The 24,494-nt window shown below is 41.8% G+C and overlaps 1 pseudogene; it reads right to left on the bottom strand.

Moving 5' to 3' along the window:
- Nucleotides 1–24,494, bottom strand: part of LOC135527408 (histone-lysine N-methyltransferase PRDM16-like) — a 472,536-nt pseudogene that overhangs the window by 101,670 nt on the left and 346,372 nt on the right.

The raw sequence follows: 24,494 nt of genomic DNA, 5'->3' as shown, positions 1-24,494 counted from the left end.
GCACCACTCACCTGGTCTCCGCTGAGGTGACACGCCGCCATATTCTGCTCCTCAAAGGAGATGGCAGTGCGTACATACTTGAGCCAGCTCCCACCGGGCTCTGAGCCTTCGTCCAGACAGAACTTGACGTTGCCCATCTCATCCACCACCTGTTGGGACAGAGCAGATGATAACACACATACGTCAGAGGTGCACCTTTCATGCAAAGACACTGAACTGAGCCCCCATCTTCTCTAGTTTGGGAGTATGTGTGACTACCTGCTTAAGAGAGCAATGGCATTGTGGAATTGCTATTATTTGGGTTTCATTTCTTAGTCACCATCATAGAGTATAAACATTTTTTTTAATTACAATGGGCAAAGCAGATAGAATCAGATAGTTTCACGTCACGCGACTGTTGGATACAAAGAGGGTGGACTTTCTCAACATTGTTTGTGTGTGTCCATATCTGTTAGTAGACAGAACAGAGGGAAAGGAGGGGGAGGAGGAGAAGGTTGAAAACTGTGGCTTCTTTCACTTTTCGAAAGACTTCCTTTGGCACATATTGATCACCCTTTGTAATCCCCTGGGCCATCCCGAGAACGAGGGAGCAGGTTTCAGGTTACCACTTGAGCGGAGAGGAACTCATTGTGAGGCAGAAAGTAAGGGAAGAAAACAGGAGAGTCGATCGCGAGCTGCTGTGTGGTGTTCTCTAGACGAAGGTTACACCACACATACTGTACAGTACTTCAAAGCTGCTGTGCCATGATTGCTGCCAAGAACACAGGACTGAGAAATTCTCCCAATAAAGAAAACGTTGAAGGTTTCTGCGGGGCCTTAACAGAGCATATGTGAAACACGTCCAATATCAATTTGGAAAATGTCAAAATGTGAACATACCAGGCACGACTGAGCTTAAACTATTACAAAACAACATCAACCAAATGCCACTGACTGAATGACGAAGGCCTGGTGGCACTAGACAAGAACTTAAATGAGAACAAGACAATGACTCTCGCTGGTGGCAAATAAGACTGTGACAGTTTATAGAGAGTGAGAGTGTCTGAATACTCCAACGTAATCTTTACTAGTCCCCAAATGGAAAAATCTACTTGAAACAGGGATTGTCCAAAATGAAACGCTCATTTTAGTTTCCAGCTGCAAAACGCATGCCCCAATAACCACGACCCAGGTGTCTGTCCGCTACTCTATGCCTTGAGAAGAACCTGGAACGAGGAGGAAGAAACCCCCAAATGAGATGTCTCACAGCTCTGTTCCTCTATAGAAGATCTCATTTCTCCTGGTGGAACTGATACTGTGTCGGTCGCTGGGCAGATCCTCTGGGGACCGAGACGAGACAGGGCTGGCTAGGGCTTCTCAGTAGTAGGTCATAATCAGCCTCCACTCGGCTCAACTTCTACCACTCAAGTTCTCATCTGTTGCAACCCAGTCTCATGTTTTTAATGGTAACGTGTTGACATCTTAGTCATTTCAGTTAGTTGTAGGATCTACATTTTTGCTCCAAAGAATGTGACAAATTTACATTCTGGCCTAACCTTCCCAGTTAAATTCTAGAGTTACGGTTTTAAAACTTATGCTTTGGGTTAAGGCTGCTCTTCTTTTCTGCCTCAGTCAAATGTCTGTGGAAGAATCAAAAGTGTGGCGGAGGCACACCCCAATTATCTTTGACTTTTGCGAAAGGTCAAAACGGTCCCGCTTTTCCAAGAGAGCATTTACAGAGGCTAGCTCATACATTCTGAATGGCCTTCCTGGTCGGAGACTGAGCGCATGCAGAAGGTCAGCTGTCGGTGATGGTGGGTGCTGTGTTTTGTGAGTAAATATGGAAATAGCAGGTGGCCTGATGGTGATAGTGAGCTAAGATACTGATTGTGTGAGATCTTTCCTTCTTTTCCAAACAACGTTGTTCTTTAGTGCTTTACTGGAAACCAGACATGCTGAGTTCATAAGCTAGAATTTTTTGGGGTCCACGTTTTAAGGGTTCAGAGGCATTCCTAACCAGACTTTGCACACTACACACAAGCACACCCCCTCCCCTAATATACACACACACAGACCACCCCCTTCCATACACACTCCCCCCACACACACCTATCCTGATTCATAAGGCCTCAAATGAGGTGCAACAGGGAGAGAAAACTCCGGATTGTTTATTTATTTACCCTCTTTTCTCCTCCTCTTGACATCAGAGGGAGGGGCACCTCTCTGGAAAAGTGGCTACGCACACGTGTCGTAAAACACCAACCTGAACAGAGGCTCACCCTACCACCTCTAGGCTAGGGTACAGCCCACGCACGGACGAGAGCGCACACACCCTCCATGTTTCTCTTACTGTTTTAAGAGGTTAAATACCATGGGACTTCTCCAAAGTCTACTTAGCGGGGTTAAGAAGTGCCCTTATTGGAAGGGGCCAATTAAAGGGAGTGTGGTTGTGTGTGTGTATGTTTGTGTGTGTGTGAGACGGTGGTGTCGCTGGGGACTGAGAGGCCAGCCAGGAGAAAGAAGAAAAGGGAAACTGAGATCAGGACATCCCCTCAGGGCAGGGCCTTTCACACACAGTCTGCCATGTGTGTGTGTGTGTGTGTGTGTGTGTCTGTGTACATGCATGACCTGCATCTGTGTGCGATACATGTGTGTGTGTGTCCACACAAGGCAGGACATAGTCTTATCGAGGTAATGAAAATAGGAAGACTGAAAATGTTACTTGAAAGACGAGTAGATCCAAACAAGATTTGGGTGCTATTTAGGACTTGTGATCTTAGTGCTTTGCCTCAAAGGGTGAGAACACAAACCCAGCAATACTGTGTGTGTGTGTGTGTGTGTGTGTGTGTGTGTGTGTGTGTGTGTGTGTGTGTGTGTGTGTGTGTGTGTGTGTGTGTGTGTGTGTGTGTGTGCGTGCATGCGTGCGTGCGTGTGTAAGGGGAGGCCTGCGGTGGTCTCCAAACCGAAACCACATTGCGGAGAGATTGGTTCAGATTTGACAGGGAGGTTACAAGGAGGTGGGGGGTCAAGAGGCACAATGACACCACCATGTCTGTGACACCTTGACAACTGAGACCTTGTCTGTGTGTATGAAAGAGAGAAAGTGTGTGTGTTCCACTAGGCATGCCTTTCTGATTTCAGGAGTACGTATTTTCAAGACCGATACTGAACAGAAAGAAGCCAAGAAACCTTTTGCTAACCTTTCCTCACCCACTGCCCAGCTCGTTTTCAGGATGCACATCGTCCTCACACTTTTTGAACTTCATCCTCCCGTCCGTTGAAAGATTTCTTTGTAAAGAGTGTTCACGGCTTGTGAAAACAGGAACGCTTTTACTAACATGTCTAGGGGAGAGCGGTGCAGAGCGTTGCAGGCAGCACAATGGTGTTGTGGCAGCTAATGTGGCTCTGGCTCTATCTGGTTTATGTATTCATATCCTGGGGAAGTCGACCAACATCAGAGGTTCCTCAGCAGAACCTAGAGAACGCTTTGATTGTTGTTGTTCTGCTGTTGGAGACAATAAACACACAGTCTCTGTGGCAAATGATGTGTGTGTGTCTAATAATACGTGTGCTTATAAGACAGTTTACATACAGTGCCTTGCTAAAGTATTCGGCCCCCTTGAACTTTGCGACCTTTAGCCACATTTCAGGCTTCAAACATAAAGATATAAAACTGTATTTTTTTGTGAAGAATCAACAACAAGTGGGACACAATCATGAAGTGGAACGACATTTATTGGATATTTCAAACTTTTTTAACAAATCAAAAACTGAAAAATTGGGCTTGCAAAATTATTCACCCCCTTAAGTTAATACTTTGTAGCGCTACCTTTTGCTGCGATTACAGCTGTAAGTTGCTTGGGGTATGTCTCTATCAGTTTTGCACATCGAGAGACTGAATTTTTTTCCCATTCCTCCTTGCAAAACAGCTCGAGCTCAGTGAGGTTGGATGGAGAGCATTTGTGAACAGCAGTTTTCAGTTCTTTCCACAGATTCTCGATTGGATTCAGGTCTGAACTTTGACTTGGCCATTCTAACACCTGGATATGTTAATTTTTGAACCATTCCATTGTAGATTTTGCTTTATGTTTTGGATCATTGTCTTGTTGGAAGACAAATCTCCGTCCCAGTCTCAGGTCTTTTGCAGACTTCATCATGTTTTCTTCCAGAATGGTCCTGTATTTGGCTCCATCCATCTTCCCATCAATTTTAACCATCTTCCCTGTCCCTGCTGAAGAAAAGCAGGCCCAAACCATGATGCTGCCACCACCATGTTTGACAGTGGGGATGGTGTGTTCAGGGTGATGAGCTGTGTTGCTTTTACGCCAAACATAACGTTTTGCATTGTTGCCAAAAAGTTCAATTTTGGTTTCATCTGACCAGAGCACCTTCTTCCACATGTTTGGTGTGTCTCCAAGGTGGCTTGTGGCAAACTTTAAACGACACTTTTTATGGATATCTTTAAGAAATGGCTTTCTTCTTGCCACTCTTCCATAAAGGCCAGATTTGTGCAATATACGACTGATTGTTTCCTATGGAAAGAGTCTCCCACCTCAGCTTTAGATATCTGCAGTTCATCCAGAGTGATCATGGGCCTCTTGGCTGCATCTCTGATCAGTCTTCTTCTTGTATGAGCTGAAAGTTTAGAGGGACGGCCAGGTCTTGGTAGATTTGCAGTGGTCTGATACTCCTTCCATTTCAATATTATCGCTTGCACAGTGCTCCTTGGGATGTTTAAAGCTTGGGAAATCTTTGTGTTCCTTGTTCTCTGCGCTTTTAACGGACCTCTGAGACTATCACAGTGCAGGTGCATTTATACGGAGACTTGATTACACACAGGTGGATTGTATTTATCATCATTAGTCATTTAGGTCAACATTGGATCATTCAGAGATCCTCACTGAACTTCTGGAGAGAGTTTGCTGCACTGAAAGTAAAGGGGCTGAATAATTTTGCACGCCCAATTTTTCAGTTTTTGATTTGTTAAAAAAGTTTGAAATATCCAATAAATGTCGTTCCACTTCATGATTGTGTCCCACTTGTTGATTCTTCACAAAAAAATACAGTTTTATATCTTTATGTTTTAAGCCTGAAATGTGGCAAAAGGTCGCAAAGTTCAAGGGGGCCGAATACTTTCGCAAGGCACTGTATGTGTATCACCATGGGACTGCATCTGTACACTTTAGGTCTGCCCTCTGTCTATCCCCATTACTTATGATAGAGAGAGAGAGAGGGGAGTGGGGACAAACACACACAGAGAGAGAGAGAGAGAGAGTGCGGTGAGAGAGCGAGAGTGCGAGTGAGAGTGCGAGTGAGAGTGAGAGAGAGAGCGAGAAAGGAGGGGGCATGGGAGGAGTGTGTTCCCCCATGACAGTTAGGGGGCAGCCTGTTATGAAAGCTGTCCGCTGTCCAGATTGAGGAAGAGAGAAAAGTCAAGCACTACTTTACACAGAGTAGAGTTGTTGTATATACTTCTTCTAAAAGTCACCACACTATTTCGATGATGGAGTCTAGTTTTAACGTGGGCCAATGAGGCAGTGTTGGACGACTGGTAAAATATTATGATGTCTAGTTTTAATGTGGGCCAATGAGGCAGTGTTGGCCGACTGGTAAAATATTATGATGTCTAGTTTTAATGTGGGCCAATGAGGCAGTGTTGGACGACTGGTAAAATATTATGATGTCTAGTTTTAATGGAGGCCAATGAGGCAGTGTTGGACGACTGGTAAAATATTATGATGTCTAGTTTTAATGTGGGCCAATGAGGCAGTGTTGGCTGACTGGTAAAATATTATGATGTCTAGGTTTAATGGAGGCCAATGAGCCAGTGTTGGCTGACCGGTAAAATATTATGATGTCTAGTTTTAATGGAGGCCAATGAGGCAGTGTTGGCTGACTGGTAAAATATTATGATGTCTAGTTTTAATGGAGGCCAATGAGGCAGTGTTGGCCGATGGGTAAAATATTATGATGTCTAGTTTTAATGGAGGCCAATGAGGCAGTGTTGTCCGACTGGTAAAATATTATGATGTCTAGTTTTAATGTGGGCCAATGAGGCAGTGTTGGCTGACTGGTAAAATATTATGATGTCTAGTTTTAATGTGGGCCAATGAGGCAGTGTTGGTCGACTGGTAAAATATTATGATGTCTAGTTTTAATGGAGGCCAATGAGGCAGTGTTGGCTGACTGGTAAAATATTATGATGTCTAGTTTTAATGGAGGCCAATGAGGCAGTGTTGGCTGACTGGTAAAATATTATGATGTCTAGTTTTAATGTGGGCCAATGAGGCAGTGTTGGACGACTGGTAAAATATTATGTCTAGTTTTAATGGAGGCCAATGAGGCAGTGTTGGCTGACTGGTAAACTATTATGATGTCTAGTTTTAATGGAGGCCAATGAGGCAGTGTTGTCTGACTGGAAAAATATTATGATGTCTAGTTTTAATGGAGGCCAATGAGGCAGTGCTGGCTGACTGGAAAAATATTATGATGTCTAGTTTTATTGGAGGCCAATGAGGCAGCGTTGGACGACTGGAAAAATATTATGATGTCTAGTTTTATTGGAGGCCAATGAGGCAGTGTTGGCTGACTGGTAAAATATTATGATGTCTAGTTTTAATGGAGGCCAATGAGGCAGTGTTGGCTGACTGGTAAAATATTATGATGTCTAGTTTTAATGTGAGCCAATGCGGCAGTGTTGGACGACTGGTAAAATATTATGTCTAGTTTTAATGGAGGCCAATGAGGCAGTGTTGGCTGACTGGTAAAATATTATGATGTCTAGTTTTAATGTGGGCCAATGAGGCAGTGTTGGACGACTGGTAAAATACTATGATGTCTAGTTTTAATGTGGGCCAATGAGGCAGTGTTGGACGACTGGTAAAATATTATGTCTAGTTTTAATGGAGGCCAATGAGGCAGTGTTGGCTGACTGGTAAACTATTATGATGTCTAGTTTTAATGGAGGCCAATGAGGCAGTGTTGTCTGACTGGAAAAATATTATGATGTCTAGTTTTAATGGAGGCCAATGAGGCAGTGCTGGCTGACTGGAAAAATGTTATGATGTCTAGTTTTAATGGAGGCCAATGAGGCAGCGTTGGACGACTGGAAAAATATTATGATGTCTAGTTTTAATGGAGGCCAATGAGGCAGTGTTGTCTGACTGGAAAAATATTATGATGTCTAGGTTTAATGGAGGCCAATGAGGCAGTGTTGGCTGACTGGTAAAATATTATGATGTCTAGTTTTAATGGAGGCCAATGAGGCAGTGTTGGACGACTGATAAAATATTATGATGTCTAGTTTTAATATGGGCCAATGAGGCAGTGTTGGCCCTGGTAAAATATTATGATGTCTAGTTTTAATGTGGGCCAATGAGGCAGTGTTGGCCCTGGTAAAATATTATGATGTCTAGTTTTAATGTGGGCCAATGAGGCAGTGTTGGCCGACTGGTAAAATATTATGATGTCTAGTTTTAATGTGGGCCAATGAGGCAGTGTTGGCTGACAGGTAAAATATTATGAAGTCTAGTTTTAATGTGGGCCAATGAGGCAGTGTTGGCTGACTGGTAAAATATTATGATGTCTAGTTTTAATGGAGGCCAATGAGGCAGTGTTGGCTGACTGGTAAAATATTATGATGTCTAGTTTTAATATGGGCCAATGAGGCAGTGTTGGCCCTGGTAAAATATTATGATGTCTAGTTTTAATGTGGGCCAATGAGGCAGTGTTGGCCCTGGTAAAATATTATGAAGTCTAGTTTTAATGTGGGCCAATGAGGCAGTGTTGGCCGACTGGTAAAATATTATGATGTCTAGTTTTAATGTGGGCCAATGATGCAGTGTTGGACGACTGGTAAAATATTATGATGTCTAGGTTTAATGGAGGCCAATGAGGCAGTGTTGGCTGACTGGTAAAATATTATGATGTCTAGTTGTAATGGAGGCCAATGAGGCAGTGCTGGCTGACTGGAAAAATATTATGATGTCTAGTTTTAATGGAGGCCAATGAGGCAGCGTTGGACGACTGGGAAAATATTATGATGTCTAGTTTTAATGGAGGCCAATGAGGCAGTGTTGTCTGACTGGAAAAATATTATGATGTCTAGGTTTAATGGAGGCCAATGAGGCAGTGTTGGCTGACTGGTAAAATATTATGATGTCTAGTTTTAATGGAGGCCAATGAGGCAGTGTTGGACGACTGATAAAATATTATGATGTCTAGTTTTAATATGGGCCAATGAGGCAGTGTTGGCCCTGGTAAAATATTATGATGTCTAGTTTTAATGTGGGCCAATGAGGCAGTGTTGGCCCTAGTAAAATATTATGATGTCTAGTTTTAATGTGGGCCAATGAGGCAGTGTTGGCCGACTGGTAAAATATTATGATGTCTAGTTTTAATGTGGGCCAATGAGGCAGTGTTGGCTGACAGGTAAAATATTATGAAGTCTAGTTTTAATGTGGGCCAATGAGGCAGTGTTGGCTGACTGGTAAAATATTATGATGTCTAGTTTTAATGGAGGCCAATGAGGCAGTGTTGGCTGACTGGTAAAATATTATGATGTCTAGTTTTAATATGGGCCAATGAGGCAGTGTTGGCCCTGGTAAAATATTATGATGTCTAGTTTTAATGTGGGCCAATGAGGCAGTGTTTGCCCTGGTAAAATATTATGATGTCTAGTTTTAATGTGGGCCAATGAGGCAGTGTTGGCCGACTGGTAAAATATTATGATGTCTAGTTTTAATGTGGGCCAATGAGGCAGTGTTGGACGACTGGTAAAATATTATGATGTCTAGGTTTAATGGAGGCCAATGAGGCAGTGTTGGCTGACTGGTAAAATATTATGATGTCTAGTTTTAATGGAGGCCAATGAGGCAGTGTTGGCTGACTGGTAAAATATTATGATGTCTAGTTTTAATGTGGGCCAATGAGGCAGTGTTGGACGACTGGTAAAATATTATGTCTAGTTTTAATGGAGGCCAATGAGGCAGTGTTGGCTGACTGGTAAACTATTATGATGTCTAGTTTTAATGGAGGCCAATGAGGCAGTGTTGGCTGACTGGTAAAATATTATGATGTCTAGTTTTAATGGAGGCCAATGAGGCAGTGTTGGCTGACTGGTAAAATATTATGATGTCTAGTTTTAATGTGAGCCAATGCGGCAGTGTTGGACGACTGGTAAAATATTATGTCTAGTTTTAATGGAGGCCAATGAGGCAGTGTTGGCTGACTGGTAAAATATTATGATGTCTAGTTTTAATGTGGGCCAATGAGGCAGTGTTGGACGACTGGTAAAATACTATGATGTCTAGTTTTAATGTGGGCCAATGAGGCAGTGTTGGCCGACTGGTAAAATATTATGATGTCTAGTTTTAATGTGGGCCAATGAGGCAGTGTTGGTCGACTGGTAAAATATTATGATGTCTAGTTTTAATGGAGGCCAATGAGGCAGTGTTGGCTGACTGGTAAAATATTATGATGTCTAGTTTTAATGGAGGCCAATGAGGCAGTGTTGGCTGACTGGTAAAATATTATGATGTCTAGTTTTAATGTGGGCCAATGAGGCAGTGTTGGACGACTGGTAAAATATTATGTCTAGTTTTAATGGAGGCCAATGAGGCAGTGTTGGCTGACTGGTAAACTATTATGATGTCTAGTTTTAATGGAGGCCAATGAGGCAGTGTTGTCTGACTGGAAAAATATTATGATGTCTAGGTTTAATGGAGGCCAATGAGGCAGTGTTGGCTGACTGGTAAAATATTATGATGTCTAGTTTTAATGGAGGCCAATGAGGCAGTGTTGGACGACTGATAAAATATTATGATGTCTAGTTTTAATATGGGCCAATGAGGCAGTGTTGGCCCTGGTAAAATATTATGATGTCTAGTTTTAATGTGGGCCAATGAGGCAGTGTTGGCCCTGGTAAAATATTATGATGTCTAGTTTTAATGTGGGCCAATGAGGCAGTGTTGGCCGACTGGTAAAATATTATGATGTCTAGTTTTAATGTGGGCCAATGAGGCAGTGTTGGCTGACAGGTAAAATATTATGAAGTCTAGTTTTAATGTGGGCCAATGAGGCAGTGTTGGCTGACTGGTAAAATATTATGATGTCTAGTTTTAATGGAGGCCAATGAGGCAGTGTTGGCTGACTGGTAAAATATTATGATGTCTAGTTTTAATATGGGCCAATGAGGCAGTGTTGGCCCTGGTAAAATATTATGATGTCTAGTTTTAATGTGGGCCAATGAGGCAGTGTTGGCCCTGGTAAAATATTATGAAGTCTAGTTTTAATGTGGGCCAATGAGGCAGTGTTGGCCGACTGGTAAAATATTATGATGTCTAGTTTTAATGTGGGCCAATGATGCAGTGTTGGACGACTGGTAAAATATTATGATGTCTAGGTTTAATGGAGGCCAATGAGGCAGTGTTGGCTGACTGGTAAAATATTATGATGTCTAGTTTTAATGGAGGCCAATGAGGCAGTGTTGGCTGACTGGTAAAATATTATGATGTCTAGTTTTAATGTGGGCCAATGAGGCAGTGTTGGACGACTGGTAAAATATTATGTCTAGTTTTAATGGAGGCCAATGAGGCAGTGTTGGCTGACTGGTAAAATATTATGATGTCTAGTTTTAATGGAGGCCAATGAGGCAGTGTTGGCTGACTGGTAAAATATTATGATGTCTAGTTTTAATGTGAGCCAATGCGGCAGTGTTGGACGACTGGTAAAATATTATGTCTAGTTTTAATGGAGGCCAATGAGGCAGTGTTGGCTGACTGGTAAAATATTATGATGTCTAGTTTTAATGTGGGCCAATGAGGCAGTGTTGGCTGACTGGTAAAATATTATGATGTCTAGTTTTAATGGAGGCCAATGAGGCAGTGTTGGCTGACTGGTAAAATATTATGATGTCTAGTTTTAATGGAGGCCAATGAGGCAGTGTTGGCTGACTGGTAAAATATTATGATGTCTAGTTTTAACGTGGGCCAATGAGGCAGTGTTGGACGACTGGTAAAATATTATGTCTAGTTTTAATGGAGGCCAATGAGGCAGTGTTGGCTGACTGGTAAACTATTATGATGTCTAGTTTTAATGGAGGCCAATGAGGCAGTGTTGTCTGACTGGAAAAATATTATGATGTCTAGTTTTAATGGAGGCCAATGAGGCAGTGCTGGCTGACTGGTAAAATATTATGATGTCTAGTTTTAATGGAGGCCAATGAGGCAGTGTTGGACGACTGATAAAATATTATGATGTCTAGTTTTAATGTGGGCCAATGAGGCAGTGTTGGCCCTGGTAAAATATTATGATGTCTAGTTTTAATGTGGGCCAATGAGGCAGTGTTGGCCCTGGTAAAATATTATGATGTCTAGTTTTAATGTGGGCCAATGAGGCAGTGTTGGACGACTGATAAAATATTATGATGTCTAGTTTTAATGTGGGCCAATGAGGCAGTGTTGGCCGACAGGTAAAATATTATGATGTCTAGTTTTAATGTGGGCAAATGAGGCAGTGTTGGCCGACTGGTAAAATATTATGATGTCTAGTTTTAATGTGGGCCAATGAGGCAGTGTTGGACGACTGGTAAAATATTATGATGTCTAGGTTTAATGGAGGCCAATGAGGCAGTGTTGGCTGACTGGTAAAATATTATGATGTCTAGTTTTAATGGAGGCCAATGAGGCAGTGTTGGCTGACTGGTAAAATATTATGATGTCTAGTTTTAATGGAGGCCAATGAGGCAGTGTTGGCTGACTGGTAAAATATTATGATGTCTAGTTTTAATGTGAGAAAATGCGGCAGTGTTGGACGACTGGTAAAATATTATGTCTAGTTTTAATGGAGGCCAATGAGGCAGTGTTGGCTGACTGGTAAAATATTATGATGTCTAGTTTTAATGTGGGCCAATGAGGCAGTGTTGGACGACTGGTAAAATACTATGATGTCTAGTTTTAATGTGGGCCAATGAGGCAGTGTTGGACGACTGATAAAATATTATGATGTCTAGTTTTAATGTGGGCCAATGAGGCAGTGTTGGACGACTGATAAAATATTATGATGTGTAGTTTTAATGTGGGCCAATGAGGCAGTGTTGGCTGACTGGTAAAATATTATGATGTCTAGTTTTAATGTGGGCCAATGAGGCAGTGTTGGACGACTGATAAAATATTATGATGTCTAGTTTTAATGTGGGCCAATGAGGCAGTGTTGGCCCTGGTAAAATATTATGATGTCTAGTTTTAATGTGGGCCAATGAGGCAGTGTTGGCCCTGGTAAAATATTATGATGTCTAGTTTTAATGTGGGCCAATGAGGCAGTGTTGGACGACTGATAAAATATTATGATGTCTAGTTTTAATGTGGGCCAATGAGGCAGTGTTGGCCGACTGGTAAAATATTATGATGTCTAGTTTTAATGTGGGCCAATGAGGCAGTGTTGGACGACTGGTAAAATATTATGATGTCTAGGTTTAATGGAGGCCAATGAGGCAGTGTTGGCTGACTGGTAAAATATTATGATGTCTAGTTTTAATGGAGGCCAATGAGGCAGTGTTGGCTGACTGGTAAAATATTATGATGTCTAGTGTTAATGGAGGCCAATGAGGCAGTGTTGGACGACTGATAAAATATTATGATGTCTAGTTTTAATGTGGGCCAATGAGGCAGTGTTGGACGACTGATAAAATATTATGATGTGTACTTTTAATGTGGGCCAATGAGGCAGTGTTGGCTGACTGGTAAAATATTATGATGTCTAGTTTTAATGTGGGCCAATGAGGCAGTGTTGGACGACTGATAAAATATTATGATGTCTAGTTTTAATGTGGGCCAATGAGGCAGTGTTGGCCGATGGGTAAAATATTATGATGTCTAGTTTTAATGGAGGCCAATGAGGCAGTGTTGGCCGACTGGTAAAATATTATGATGTCTAGTTTTAATGTGGGCCAATGAGGCAGTGTTGGCTGACTGGTAAAATATTATGATGTCTAGGTTTAATGGAGGCCAATGAGGCAGTGTTGGCTGACTGGTAAAATATTATGATGTCTAGTTTTAATGTGAGCCAATGAGGCAGTGTTGGTCGACTGGTAAAATATTATGATGTCTAGTTTTAATGGAGGCCAATGAGGCAGTGTTGGCTGACTGGTAAAATATTATGATGTCTAGTTTTAATGGAGGCCAATGAGGCAGTGTTGGCTGACTGGTAAAATAATATGATGTCTAGTTTTAACGTGGGCCAATGAGGCAGTGTTGGACGACTGGTAAAATATTATGTCTAGTTTTAATGGAGGCCAATGAGGCAGTGTTGGCTTACTGGTAAACTATTATGATGTCTAGTTTTAATGGAGGCCAATGAGGCAGTGTTGTCTGACTGGAAAAATATTATGATGTCTAGTTTTAATGGAGGCCAATGAGGCAGTGCTGGCTGACTGGTAAAATATTATGATGTCTAGTTTTAATGGAGGCCAATGAGGCAGTGTTGGACGACTGATAAAATATTTTGATGTCTAGTTTTAATGTGGGCCAATGAGGCAGTGTTGGCCCTGGTAAAATATTATGATATCTAGTTTTAATGTGGGCCAATGAGGCAGTGTTGGCCCTGGTAAAATATTATGATGTCTAGTTTTAATGTGGACCAATGAGGCAGTGTTGGACGACTGATAAAATATTATGATGTCTAGTTTTAATGTGGGCCAATGAGGCAGTGTTGGCCGAATGGTAAAATATTATGATGTCTAGTTTTAATGGAGGCCAATGAGGCAGTGTTGGCTGACTGGTAAAATATTATGATGTCTAGTTTTAATGGAGGCCAATGAGGCAGTGTTGGCTGACTGGTAAAATATTATGATGTCTAGTTTTAACGTGGGCCAATGAGGCAGTGTTGGACGACTGGTAAAATATTATGTCTAGTTTTAATGGAGGCCAATGAGGCAGTGTTGGCTGACTGGTAAACTATTATGATGTCTAGTTTTAATGGAGGCCAATGAGGCAGTGTTGTCTGACTGGAAAAATATTATGATGTCTAGTTTTAATGGAGGCCAATGAGGCAGTGCTGGCTGACTGGTAAAATATTATGATGTCTAGTTTTAATGGAGGCCAATGAGGCAGTGTTGGACGACTGATAAAATATTATGATGTCTAGTTTTAATGTGGGCCAATGAGGCAGTGTTGGCCCTGGTAAAATATTATGATGTCTAGTTTTAATGTGGGCCAATGAGGCAGTGTTGGCCCTGGTAAAATATTATGATGTCTAGTTTTAATGTGGGCCAATGAGGCAGTGTTGGACGACTGATAAAATATTATGATGTCTAGTTTTAATGTGGGCCAATGAGGCAGTGTTGGCCGACTGGTAAAATATTATGATGTCTAGTTTTAATGTGGGCCAATGAGGCAGTGTTGGCCGACTGGTAAAATATTATGATGTCTAGTTTTAATGTGGGCCAATGAGGCAGTGTTGGCCGACTGGTAAAATATTATGATGTCTAGTTTTAATGGAGGCCAATGAGGCAGTGTTGGATGTCTAGTTTTAATGGAGGCCAATGAGGCAGTGTTGGCTGACTGGTAAAATATTATGATGTCTAGTTTTAACGTGGGCCAATGAGGCAGTGTTGGACGACTGGTAAAATATTATGTCTAGTTTTAATGGAGGCCAATGAGGCAGTGTTGGCTGACTGGTAAACTATTATGATGTCTAGTTTTAATGGAGGCCAATGAGGCAGTGTTGTCTGACTGGAAAAATATTATGATGTCTAGTTTTAATGGAGGCCAATGAGGCAGTGCTGGCTGACTGGTAAAATATTATGATGTCTAGTTTTAATGGAGGACAATGAGGCAGTGTTGGACGACTGATAAAATATTATGATGTCTAGTTTTAATGTGGGCCAATGAGGCAGTGTTGGCCCTGGTAAAATATTATGATGTCTAGTTTTAATGTGGGCCAATGAGGCAGTGTTGGCCCTGGTAAAATATTATGATGTCTAGTTTTAATGTGGGCCAATGAGGCAGTGTTGGACGACTGATAAAATATTATGATGTCTAGTTTTAACGTGGGCCAATGAGGCAGTGTTGGCCGACTGGTAAAATATTATGATGTCTAGTTTTAATGTGGGCCAATGAGGCAGTGTTGGCCGACTGGTAAAATATTATGATGTCTAGTTTTAATGTGGGCCAATGAGGCAGTGTTGGACGACTGGTAAAATATTATGATGTCTAGGTTTAATGGAGGCCAATGAGGCAGTGTTGGCTGACTGGTAAAATATTATGATGTCTAGTTTTAATGGAGGCCAATGAGGCAGTGTTGGCTGACTGGTAAAATATCATGATGTCTAGTTTTAATGTGAGCCAATGCGGCAGTGTTGGACGACTGGTAAAATATTATGATGTCTAGTTTTAATGGAGGCCAATGAGGCAGTGTTGGCTGACTGGTAAAATATTATGATGTCTAGTTTTAATGGAGGCCAATGAGGCAGTGTTGGCCGACTGGTAAAATATTATGATGTCTAGTTTTAATGGAGGCCAATGAGGCAGTGTTGGCCGACTGGTAAAATATTATGATGTCTAGTTTTAATGTGGGCCAATGAGGCAGTGTTGGACGACTGGTAAAATATTATGATGTCTAGTTTTAATGGAGGCCAATGAGGCAGTGTTGGCTGACTGGTAAAATATTATGATGTCTAGTTTTAACGTGGGCCAATGAGGCAGTGTTGGACGACTGGTAAAATATTATGTCTAGTTTTAATGGAGGCCAATGAGGCAGTTTTGGCTTACTGGTAAACTATTATGATGTCTAGTTTTAATGGAGGCCAATGAGGCAGTGTTGTCTGACTGGAAAAATATTATGATGTCTAGTTTTAATGGAGGCCAATGAGGCAGTGCTGGCTGACTGGTAAAATATTATGATGTCTAGTTTTAATGGAGGCCAATGAGGCAGTGTTGGACGACTGATAAAATATTTTGATGTCTAGTTTTAATGTGGGCCAATGAGGCAGTGTTGGCCCTGGTAAAATATTATGATATCTAGTTTTAATGTGGGACAATGAGGCAGTGTTGGCCCTGGTAAAATATTATGATGTCTAGTTTTAATGTGGGCCAATGAGGCAGTGTTAAAATATTATGATGTCTAGTTTTAATGTGGGCCAATGAGGCAGTGTTGGCCGACTGGTAAAATATTATGATGTCTAGTTTTAATGTGGGCCAATGAGGCAGTGTTGGCCGACAAGTAAAATATTATGATGTCTAGTTTTAATGGAGGCCAATGAGGCAGTGTTGGATGTCTAGTTTTAATGGTGGCCAATGAGGCAGTTTTGGCCGACAGGTAAAATATTATGATGTCTAGTTTTAACGTGGGCCAATGAGGCAGTGTTGGACGACTGGTAAAATATTATGTCTAGTTTTAATGGAGGCCAATGAGGCAGTGTTGGCTGACTGGTAAACTATTATGATGTCTAGTTTTAATGGAGGCCAATGAGGCAGTGTTGTCTGACTGGAAAAATATTATGATGTCTAGTTTTAATGGAGGCCAATGAGGCAGTGCTGGCTGACTGGTAAAATATTATGATGTCTAGTTTTAATGGAGGCCAATGAGGCAGTGCTGGCTGACTGGTAAAATATTATGATGTCTAGTTTTAATGGAGGCCAATGAGGCAGTGTTGGCCGACTGGTAAAATATTATGATGTCTAGTTTTAATGGAGGCCAATGAGGCAGTGTTGGCCGACTGGTAAAATATTATGATGTCTAGTTTTAATGTGGGCCAATGAGGCAGTGTTGGACGACTGGTAAAATATTATGATGTCTAGTTTTAATGGAGGCCAATGAGGCAGTGTTGGCTGACTGGTAAAATATTATGATGTCTAGTTTTAACGTGGGCCAATGAGGCAGTGTTGGACGACTGGTAAAATATTATGTCTAGTTTTAATGGAGGCCAATGAGGCAGTGTTGGCTTACTGGTAAACTATTATGATGTCTAGTTTTAATGGAGGCCAATGAGGCAGTGTTGTCTGACTGGAAAAATATTATGATGTCTAGTTTTAATGGAGGCCAATGAGGCAGTGCTGGCTGACTGGTAAAATATTATGATGTCTAGTTTTAATGGAGGCCAATGAGGCAGTGTTGGACGACTGATAAAATATTTTGATGTCTAGTTTTAATGTGGGCCAATGAGGCAGTGTTGGCCCTGGTAAAATATTATGATATCTAGTTTTAATGTGGGACAATGAGGCAGTGTTGGCCCTGGTAAAATATTATGATGTCTAGTTTTAATGTGGACCAATGAGGCAGTGTTGGACGACTGATAAAATATTATGATGTCTAGTTTTAATGTGGGCCAATGAGGCAGTGTTGGCCGACTGGTAAAATATTATGATGTCTAGTTTTAATGTGGGCCAATGAGGCAGTGTTGGCCGACTGGTAAAATATTATGATGTCTAGTTTTAATGGAGGCCAATGAGGCAGTGTTGGCTGACTGGTAAAATATTATGATGTCTAGTTTTAATGGAGGCCAATGAGGCAGTGTTGGCTGACTGGTAAAATATTATGATGTCTAGTTTTAATGGAGGCCAATGAGGCAGTGTTGGCTGACTGGTAAAATATTATGATGTCTAGTTTTAACGTGGGCCAATGAGGCAGTGTTGGACGACTGGTAAAATATTATGTCTAGTTTTAATGGAGGCCAATGAGGCAGTTTTGGCTGACTGGTAAACTATTATGATGTCTAGTTTTAATGGAGGCCAATGAGGCAGTGTTGTCTGACTGGAAAAATATTATGATGTCTAGTTTTAATGGAGGCCAATGAGGCAGTGCTGGCTGACTGGTAAAATATTATGATGTCTAGTTTTAATGGAGGCCAATGAGGCAGTGTTGGACGACTGATAAAATATTATGATGTCTAGTTTTAATGTGGGCCAATGAGGCAGTGTTGGCCCTGGTAAAATATTATTATGTCTAGTTTTAATGTGGGCCAATGAGGCAGTGTTGGCCCTGGTAAAATATTATGATGTCTAGTTTTAATGTGGGCCAATGAGGCAGTGTTGGACGACTGATAAAATATTATGATGTCTAGTTTTAATGTGGGCCAATGAGGCAGTGTTGGCCGACTGGTAAAATATTATGATGTCTAGTTTTAATGTGGGCCAATGAGGCAGTGTTGGCCGACTGGTAAAATATTATGATGTCTAGTTTTAATGGAGGCCAATGAGGCAGTGTTGGCTGACTGGTAAAATATTATGATGTCTAGTTTTAATGGAGGCCAATGAGGCAGTGTTGGCTGACTGGTAAAATATTATGATGTCTAGTTTTAATGGAGGCCAATGAGGCAGTGTTGGCTGACTGGTAAAATATTATGATGTCTAGTTTTAACGTGGGCCAATGAGGCAGTGTTGGACGACTGGTAAAATATTATGTCTAGTTTTAATGGAGGCCAATGAGGCAGTGTTGGCTGACTGGTAAACTATTATGATGTCTAGTTTTAATGGAGGCCAATGAGGCAGTGTTGTCTGACTGGAAAAATATTATGATGTCTAGTTTTAATGGAGGCCAATGAGGCAGTGCTGGCTGACTGGTAAAATATTATGATGTCTAGTTTTAATGGAGGCCAATGAGGCAGTGTTGGACGACTGATAAAATATTATGATGTCTAGTTTTAATGTGGGCCAATGAGGCAGTGTTGGCCCTGGTAAAATATTATGATGTCTAGTTTTAATGTGGGCCAATGAGGCAGTGTTGGCCCTGGTAAAATATTATGATGTCTAGTTTTAATGTGGGCCAATGAGGCAGTGTTGGACGACTGATAAAATATTATGATGTCTAGTTTTAATGTGGGCCAATGAGGCAGTGTTGGCCGACTGGTAAAATATTATGATGTCTAGTTTTAATGTGGGCCAATGAGGCAGTGTTGGCCGACTGGTAAAATATTATGATGTCTAGTTTTAATGTGGGCCAATGAGGCAGTGTTGGACGACTGGTAAAATATTATGATGTCTAGGTTTAATGGAGGCCAATGAGGCAGTGTTGGCTGACTGGTAAAATATTATGATGTCTAGTTTTAATGGAGGCCAATGAGGCAGTGTTGGCTGACTGGTAAAATATCATGATGTCTAGTTTTAATGTGAGCCAATGCGGCAGTGTTGGACGACTGGTAAAATATTATGTCTAGTTTTAATGGAGGCCAATGAGGCAGTGTTGGCTGACTGGTAAAATATTATGATGTCTAGTTTTAATGGAGGCCAATGAGGCAGTGTTGGCTGACTGGTAAAATATTATGATGTCTAGTTTTAATGGAGGCCAATGAGGTAGTGTTAGCTGACCGGTAAAATATTATGATGTCTAGTTTTAATGGAGGCCAATGAGGCAGTGTTGGCCGACTGGTAAAATATTATGATGTCTAGTTTTAATGTGGGCCAATGAGGCAGTGTTGGACGACTGGTAAAATATTATGATGTCTAGGTTTAATGGAGGCCAATGAGGCAGTGTTGGCCGACTGGTAAAATATTATGATGTCTAGTTTTAATGGAGGCCAATGAGGCAGTGTTGGCTGACTGGTAAAATATTATGATGTCTAGTTTTAATGTGAGCCAATGCGGCAGTGTTGGACGACTGGTAAAATATTATGTCTAGTTTTAATGGAGGCCAATGAGGCAGTGTTGGCTTACTGGTAAAATATTATGATGTCTAGTTTTAATGGAGGCCAATGAGGCAGTGTTGGCTGACTGGTAAAATATTATGATGTCTAGTTTTAATGGAGGCCAATGAGGTAGTGTTGGCTGACCGGTAAAATATTATGATGTCTAGTTTTAATGGAGGCCAATGAGGCAGTGTTGGCTGACTGGTAAAATATTATGATGTCTAGTTTTAATGGAGGCCAATGAGGCAGTGTTGGACGACTGATAAAATATTATGATATCTAGTTTTAATATGGGCCAATAAGGCAGTGTTGGCCGACTGGTAAAATATTATAATGTCTAGTTTTAATGTGGGCCAATGAGGCAGTGTTGGTCGACTGGTAAAATATTATAACGTCTAGTTTTAATGTGGGCCAATGAGGCAGTGTTGGACGACTGATAAAATATTATGATGTCTAGATTTAATGGAGGCCAATGAGGTTGTGTTGGACGACTGATAATATATTATGATGTCTAGTTTTAATGGAGGCCAATGAGGCCGACTGGTAAAATATTATGATGTCTAGTTTAGACTTAATTTGATGTCGACAGCTTGTTGGCCCTTTTCTCTGACCTTGCACCTGGCAGTCAGGGGAATTTGGGAAGGTTGTGTCTGTTTTTACTTTAGCTGCTCAGATAGTTGATGTTTAAAGTTGGTGAGGGAAATAAAAGTCTCCAACTTCAGCAATTTTTGCAATTCGTTCCAGTCACTGGCATCAGAGAACTGGAAGGAAAGGCGGCCAAATGATGTGTTGGCTTTGAGGATGAAAGTATCTATATCTGCAGTAACAATGAGTCCTATATCGACATAACCTGAATGGACTCTCAGCAAGGAACAGGCCTCTGCTCCAAACCTGCCATAAAAAAGCCAGACTACGGTTTGGAACTGCACACGTGGACAAAGATAGTACTTTTTGGAGAAATGTCCTCTGGTCTGATGAAACAAAAATATAATTCTTTGGCCATAATGACCATCGTTATATTTGGAGGAAAAAGGCGGAGGCTTGCAAGCCAAAGAACACCATCCCAAATGTGAAGCACAGGGGTGGCAGAATCATGTTGTGGGGGTGCTTTGCTGCAGGAGGGACTGGTGCACTTTACAAAATAGATGGCATCATGAGGTAGGAAAATTATGTGGATATATTGAAGCAACATCTCAAGACATCAGTCAGGAAGTTAAAGCTTGGTCACAAATGGATCTTCCACATGGACAAAGACCCCAAGTATACTTCTAAAGTTGCGGCAAAAGACTTAAGGACAACAAAGTCAAGGTATTTGAGTGGCCATCACAAAGCCCTGACCTCAATCCCATAGAAAATTTGTGGGAAGAACTTAAAAAGCGTGTGCGAGCAAGGAGGCCTACAAACCTGACTCAGATACACCAGCTCTGTCAGGAGGAATGGGCCAAAATTCACCCAACTTATTGTGGGAAGCTTGTGGAAGGCTACCCAAAACATTTACCCAAGTTAAACAATTTAAAGGCATTACTACCAAATACTAATTGAGTGTATGTAAACTTCTGACCCATTGGGAATGTGATGAAAGTAATAAAAGCTGAAAGAAATAGTTCTCTCTTCTATTGTTCTGACATTTCACATTCTTAAAAAAAAGTGGTGATCTTAACTTACCTAAGACAGGGATTTTTTTTAATGAATTGAATTGTGAAAAACGGAGTTTAAATGTATTTGGCTAAAGTGTATGTAAACTTCTGACTTCAACTGTACATCAAATAACCTGACATTGATCCACATCATATCTCATATAATGCAAGTGTGTAAAACAAAACTATCCTTTTTTTTAGGTTGCAACCCGGTAATATGAATCACTGTTGAGCCATCCTGTTCTGATCTAATGAGATGGATGTAGGATTTCTACAGCCTAGAATCAAGGCCTTTCCCAGTCATGAAGGACGAAGTTAGGCCCCTCTTGGTTCTCATTGGTGAAGACTGAACTCAAGTTAGGGGTTGTATGTGTGCTTTACCACTTTGCCCAACATGTGATGTCCCAGCGGTTGTAAATAAACCCCTTTTAAGCTGATATAACTGTGTCATTATTATATGGCTGTGAAACGCCATTGTTCCACAAGAAATTCCATAATTTGGTGTTTTGTTGACGCTGGTGGGAAACTCTGTCTCAGGCACCGCTCCAGAATCTCCCATAACTGTTCGGTTGGGTTGAGATCTGGTGACTGAGACGGCCATGGCATACGGTTGGTATTGTATGGAAGCAAAAATAATGTCCAATATAATTATCTCAAATATTTCTATATTACTTCATACTATAACTCCATTCTTTCTGAATTCATAATAATCTGCCAGCACACACACACACTAATTGGACAGTCTGGGATAGAGACATACACACTCTAGGGGCTGGACAAGTCTGTGGCTTTTCAACACACATATGCCCATTCATTCTCCTTTATCTGGTGCAAGGGGCAACCTGAAACCTGCACTCACACAGGATTTCCTGTAGCCTTCATTACGCAGGGCATAAGTTATTACTCCCCACACACTTACACACACACACACTCACAGACACTCAGGGCTGCCCAATAAAGACAGCCGCTTGACAGATTGTGTGTGTGTGTGAGCGGAGGTGAGAGGTCAACAGGCAAGTGTGGGGTCCTGCCAATAATGCCAATTTCTAAACAGTTGGGCCTGACAGCTTTTGTCTATTCCAAAGATGACTGAGGAAGGAAGAACGAGGGGAGAGAACGAGAGAGTGAGAAGGAGAGGGCTAGCTATAAATCAATTCCTATTAACTCCAGTGGGCTGGGGCTCAACTGGGGTGCTAGGAAAGGGGGAGAGATGTCCCTATATGTTTACTTTGGCATTGCAAGATTATGTGTTAGCATGACAAACAGCTAATTTTATTTCATTTAAATTGATAAAGAACCAGAAAGTAAAGGAAATTAAATAAATGATCAGAGGAAAGGAGGGAGAGAAAGAAGCTTGAGGAAGAGCAAGACAACACCGGAACCCACAAAACCCTTAACCACGCACACACACATAGCACAAGTATCAATAAATATCTCTCTGGGCCTCTTTTCACCAACCCAACCCAGTTCAGGCCTCAAGCTGAAAAGCTGTGTGTGCCATCTTCATGCAGCTATTGTTTAACTGTTTGTCCTAGCTGTTTGGTCTGCTATGTCTGCACACACACACACACACACACACACACAATGTGGAACGCTGTTTGCTGTTTAAAACTATTCAATTCAGTTTATATGGCAATGACAAGTGAGTATATGGAAGTCAGGAGAACGAACCCAGAAAAAACGTCCTATTCCAAACTCCTGTCTGGTCCTCTTTATCCGGCGGAGGCCCACATCAGGGCCATGTTCATTAGGAACCAAAACAGACTGAAACAGACAGTGTGCACTAATGAATATGACCCAGCAGAACTGAAGCCGACCCCTGTAACAGGCTGATATGAGCTGCAGATACTATAGAAGGAGTTTCTGAAACGACTCCCCTCACACATGCATTCACAAAGAAGGCAACACCAAGTACTGCAGTTATGTTTGAATTGGATGTGACAATGATCAGAGAAGTAGAGTATGAAACATTGACAACAAACAGACACACACACACACACACATTTAGCCAGACAGGCACACACGCTATTCCTCTATGTAAAATGTGCCAAGCGGACTTGGGAGAGACGCAATTGCATTCCTTGATAAGCTTGAATTTTCCTCTGTAATACGAGGCTGTGTCATAAAGTTCTGCCTTGGCTTCATGTTTACAGATGTGTTAACGGGACACACACCCTGTATGTGTGTGTGTCCCATACGAACGACAGCTTTCAGGGGCCCAGAACGTGTGTCTGGAACCCCTTTCCACACAACCCATTTGTTGTGAGTGTGTGTGTTCGTGTCCTCTGTTTTCTTTATGGGGTGTTGGTGTGAGCGTGGGAATCTGTGTGGAAATGCAGATAATGAAGTTATCCCCATGAAAAGGAGGTGATAGAGACATACAGGCACACGCCCTCCATATGCCCTGTGTTAGGCTGAGGTAGGGCCCTGTGGATTTACGGCCTGTTTTCTCCCTGGGTGTCGTTAGGGGCATCGTTAGGGGAACAGACACACTCTCTCTCACACACCCTCCTGATGCCCTGTGTTAGGCTGAGGTAGGGCCCTGTGGATTTACGGCCTGTTTTCTCCCTGGGTGTCGTTAGGGGCATCGTTAGGGGAACAGACACACTCTCTCTCACACACCCTCCTGATGCCCTGTGTTAGGCTGAGGTAGGGCCCTGTGGATTTACGGCCTGTTTTCTCCCTGGGTGTCGTTAGGGGCATCGTTAGGGGAACAGACACACAGGTGTACTGTAACTAGCATTAGGCTGCCTTTAAAAACCAATTACTGCTTGATCCGGTAATGCGGTCCAGAGACTCCGTGCGGAGGAAGTGACGCAATTGCGGAGCCTCCAGAGGCATGCAGAGGCCAAATTGAGCTACTTAGAGCGAAACCGTGTTTCTCCCCAAATTTCACACAATATCTTACCTCATGTAGGGATTTCAAAGTCTGAATTTCTGGAAAGAGTTCGGGGAGGAAACGGGGATAGATGTGATAAAGAGGTCAATGGAATGCAGACCGCGGGGGATAGAAGGACGCTGGATTGGCACACATCAAACATACAGTGGGGAGAACAGGTATTTGATACACTGCCGAATTTGCAGGTTTTCTTACTTACAAAGCATGTCTGTCATTTTTATCATAGGTATACTTCAACTATGAGAGACGGAATCTAAAACAAAAATCCAGAAAATCACATTGTATGATTTTTTTAAGTAATTAATTTGCATTTTATTGCATGACATAAGTATTTGATCACCTACCAACCAGTAAGAATTCC

This window comes from Oncorhynchus masou, chromosome 33 (genome assembly GCF_036934945.1).
Source record: "Oncorhynchus masou masou isolate Uvic2021 chromosome 33, UVic_Omas_1.1, whole genome shotgun sequence".
Lineage (NCBI taxonomy): Eukaryota > Metazoa > Chordata > Actinopteri > Salmoniformes > Salmonidae > Oncorhynchus > Oncorhynchus masou.
The sequence above is the reverse complement of the archived record's forward strand: the minus strand, read 5'-3'. Positions and strand labels throughout refer to the sequence as shown.